This window comes from Capsicum annuum, chromosome 9 (genome assembly GCF_002878395.1).
Source record: "Capsicum annuum cultivar UCD-10X-F1 chromosome 9, UCD10Xv1.1, whole genome shotgun sequence".
NCBI classification, from domain to species: Eukaryota; Viridiplantae; Streptophyta; class Magnoliopsida; order Solanales; family Solanaceae; genus Capsicum; species Capsicum annuum.
Window position 1 is genome coordinate 210,537,221 of NC_061119.1, and position 5,103 is coordinate 210,542,323.

Consider the following 5,103-nt stretch of genomic DNA (forward strand, 5'->3'; position numbering starts at 1 on the left):
CAATCTTTCACCAACTGCCAAATCCCGGTTGCCACCAGGATTAGAGTATTTGTGAGGGGAGAAGAACACATAAGATCACACAACTGGGTATCTCCATCCCAATCAAGTCCACGTGTCAGGGTTGGGCTCAAGATCACAAAGCAGGGCTCCTAACCATTAGTCCCGAATAAGGTTGACACAATACAAGGTACACAAGATCACATAGCATAGTACCAAGTTCCCCATGTTGGCAATTCATGATTTCCATCATAGAGTCATTTGACTCGTGCTTTCGTCGGGTAACCACCTAACCCACATAAAGTTAAGCTTTAAGCTTGATTTAAGACAAAACATATATCATACTCTGTGGGGTATCGTCATACCCCGACTTGTAATCCATCAGTATCACATCCATTCTCCAACGTCTTGTGTCATTTACAACATGCAAATACATAAAACTTTCAAAAAAATCAAACACATGCACAATGGTTATTGACATGTAATAGTTCAAGAAGTTTTATCATTTATGAGTAATACCATATCAATTGCAAAACTCATGCTCTCGATGGTTTAACACAAGTATAATATGGGGTATAAAACATTATCATGGGGGATTTAAAGAATTCACCATTCATATACGTCGCACCCTTTCGAAATTCAGATCACATATTCACAATTCAACCATTGAAATTTATTCAAGCAAACAACCCCATGATATTTCAATATTTCTTTCAAAATCATATCACAAAACATGTTATTGGTATTAAAACAAAATCCCACTTGTAATAACATATATATACTTGTATAAATTTAAAGTCTTGCACAAATTTTTTTCAAAAACATGCCCATGAAATTTAGGACAACCCTACGCACCTCTATTTAAGAAACTAACGGATGCTTCTTGAAGCCTACGATGTGGGGATTCTAAATCTCCAATTATCTTCTAAAATTCATGGTCAAATCTTGAGCTATTAAGATTTTTAGTTTGAAACCCTATGGAGTTTCTTTAGAGATTTTGATGAAAATACCCTTACTTTGGTGTTCTTCGGATCAAATCCTGTGTTAGAGATGATAAGGGGTTGGAGAAGTACCATTTTACCCTTAATGAGCCAAAATAGGGTGCTAGAACTTGGCTGGGTGCAATACCTAGGGCGGCGCCCTGCTTGGAGCACCAGAGTACCCAGGGCGTCGCCCTGCCTATAGCGGTGCAAGGGCCTAGGCGACGCCCCACTTACAACGGCGGAGTACCCCAGGTGGTGCCTCCAGATCACCTCAAGCTACTGGAATTGCTCACAAAACATGCCCTAAGGCTCGTCTAAAAATTCCAAAACTCACTCGAGATGTACTATGACCTTTCCCCATCGCCACATAATAAGAAAATCTAAAATCAAAGGTCAGGAGGATTGATAATAAAATCCCTAAAGTTTAGTAGATAAAAATAATTCTAAGTCCTTTCTCATACTTAGAAAATTTCAAGAAAATTTCAAGTCCCTCAACTCTCAATGTTAGCTATTACGAGATAACGCATGCACTAATTTTCGCGGCGCGCTAAATTTTAGATTGAAATGAAACTAGTGACACTGTTCTGGTGGATTTCATAGGAATAGTAGCCAAACAGTGATCATTGGAGTTCCTGGCAGCGATTTCGGTGGATTTTCAGCAAGAAACTCACCAAAAATAGTCCTAAGGGCACCTGTTATCTCCCTCTCTCTCAATTTTAGCTTTCTCTCCCTTGATTACCTTTCTCCTATTTTCAATTTCTAGTTCGAACATCTATTTTCACTCCCAATTTTCCTTTTTTCCCTATATCTGTGTTTTTTGTTGTGAGTTGTGTGAATCTGTGATATATTGTGGGGTGAGTAAGTCTATGGCAGTGTCCGTGAGGATTAGTGGAGAGTATACTATGTGTATGAAAATCTATGTGTGTATATATATTCTGTGTGTGTCTTCTACTATCTGTCAATTATAAGAGTGGATCGTGTATATATTTGTTGGTGTATATGTATAACTATGTAATTATGTATTTTTGTGAGTGGGAAAACATGAGGGGTAGGGTAGGACACATGGTAGCTAGGTATGTGGGTGTAGGGGGTATAGGTTGTACTTTTGTTAGGGTGAGGTGTCCCAAGTTGTTAAGAATTTGTTGAATTTTTTATTGTATGGAACTTATCACATGGGTGAAGGCACGTGGTAAGATGGAGTAAAAAATGGTAAAAATAATTTTGGGGAGTAACAAAATTACGTGTCTACAACCACAAATGAATTGTTGCTTTTGAAAGTGCAGAACATGTTTTAGATGAGCATCAACAGTCTCAGAGGTGTTAATATTAGTATAGGAAGGAACATTATCCTTAGTCTCAGTAGAGGAGGAACATTATTCTCAGTAACTTCAGAATCATAGGATGGAACAAGTTTAAGAACTTGTTTCTTTGATTTGGTTTTGGAAGTAGTCTTGGATTTAAGAGAAGATTGGATGCTTTGTTGGAGAAGGTTTCTTAGAGGAGGTAAGTGATGTAGTAGATCTAGGAGGTTTATAAGCAGAGGACTTTGGAATAAACCGGTTATATGTCTTCCAATGACAAATTGTTCGAATAAGAAAATCAAAATTAGAGGAAAGAGTTAAAGGACTAGACGAAGAAGGTTTCTTCCTTTTTCTAGCTTTGAGAGCAGCCTATAGAATGGTTTCTTCTTGCCTATGATGATTTCTTGTGTGAGGTGTTCAAACCGGAATGGATTCATCCTAAGAGATTGAGATATGATACCCATATGATTCTACTAAACAAGAATGAACTTGGTTTGGAATAGTTTGAGGAACAAATTTTGGAATAGTAGAAAAAGAAAGTGCAGTCTCAGTGGGAAATATTTGAAGTGAAGCAATTTCTTGGACTAAATCTAATGAATAGGACTGGTTGCAAAAGGGATCTTGGTCAAAAGAGTCAAGCATGGATTTGAACTTATTCCATGCCTTAAAACCAGACATCTTAATTGGAATAGACACAGAGATTTGAGGAATTTTGGCTATATTAGGATGAAAGATAAGTTCAAGGAAGGGTGAAGTGGTAGTTGGTGAGGATGTAGTAGAGCCATCTAGAGTAGGAGAGGAAGGAGTTAGAGAAGCCATTGTTAAATACTTTTAGATATGGTATAGGTAAGGTCGATTGAAGATAGAGATGATGATTAAGAATGATAAGTGTAAATGATTCACCTCAAACTTGAGTAAAACTAAAAAACTGTAAAATCATAAAACATGTATAATGAAGCATCTGAATAATCTTAGTGAGACATAACACTTAGTTTATAAAATCTTTACTTTATTCTTTCTTATGGGATATTCTTCTAACTGACATAAACCATGTGAGCTACCATGGAGTCCAATGACTTACTCACGCTTGGGAAAGCTGTTCTACCCTTGCCATCAAAATAGAACCTTAACTTAAGTGATCACTATACTTCATTCATATTGGTTAAAAGCTTAACCTACGGTGCCTCGTAGTTTCCAGGAATTTAGGATACACTCATTCACATTTCCTTCTTGGCGCTAAATGCTACTCTCAGAATACATATATGCTCATACTTAATAAATCTACCTTATAATAGAATAAGGGTTTATAGAATGAAAACTACTTATGCTTCTATTTACTTTAAATCATAATCAAGATGAACACTTGTGGATTTTATGTCTTATCTTTGGATCTAAAGATCAAGATTTCTTGAATCATGCTATCGTGCATAAGGATGGAGTTTTAAATGTTCAGACTTTCTTATAAACTTATGCTTGTACTTAGGACTTGGAATTCATGTTTTACTTTATAGAAATTCATAGAAAAATATTATTCTCAATATTTACTTTGAAATCATTCAACAATATTCCCGTCAAGATATGAAATTCAGATCACAATATAAGTTTTACAAGTCGAAACATGATTATATGTAAACCTTGATATACTTAAGGCTTTCTATCATATGGTAATGTCATACTTCAAGAATATGGTTATTTGAATATGAACCCTAATTCAAAAGTCACTCTTAAAATTATTCTTTTTGGGAATAAGGATGAAATAACAACCTTGTTCATAAACTCTACATACTTGACATTTCTTGACTGGCAAAGAAGACTTGAAATTTTAGACTTGAGAGATGGCTTAGTTAGAAAACCTTAATCTTGTTGTTCTTGGGTATGAAAGGGGAAAAGTGTTATTAATTCACTGAAAGTAGAGGAAAATAACGCTCCTTTTTAGGTTTAATTCATGGGTTGGGAGTTATAAGAGGGGAAAAGACCAAAAGGCCCCTTAACTGAACATTACAAAAATTTATCGCCAGTCTTGACGAGTCAACCATAGGACTCGCATGGTGAAGATATGAGTTAGCCTCATGATTCATAATCTTGACATGATCAAAGATAGTATACACTGGTCAACATACGAGTCTAACCTATGACTAGTAACCCCTCAATACGACTTGTATCCCCCCACTAGTAACTTGGCTAGAAACTTAGAGAACCTAGGTTATTACCCTTATGACTCAAATTCAGATAACTCGTACCATGTCTTAAAGACTTCTAGGATCATCTCATATCTATGATAGACTTTAACTATTCCACCCTGCCATCGGTACGACTCCAACATACAACTCATATGTTGTTTAATCGGCTCAAGAAGATAAGTCATGTGTTGTATAGTAAATTTCAGACATGGGGTATTACAGTATCTCCCTTTTGGAAAAATTCAGCCTTGAATGTGATTCGTCTAGGATTTTGAAAAGAATCAACACTTCTACATCAAACTTATAGCCAAACTTATATCTATTACAAGGATCCAATTTCTCACCACATAAGATATGACTTAAAAATACTTAAACAGACTTAAAGAGAAAGAGTTTTGGTTGAAAATAGCTATTTACCTTCAAGAGGAACTGAGTTGGAATATAAGAGATGAGGATCCTTGGTCATCATGTCTACTTCAACCTCCCAAGTGGCCCCTTCAACTAGTTGGTTTCTCCACAAAACCTTTACTGATCCTACTTCTTTATTTCTTAGCCTTCGGACCTATCAATCAAGAATCTCCATAGGAATATCCTCATATGACAAGTTATCTTTGACCCCAGTACTTTCTAGGGGAACTACTA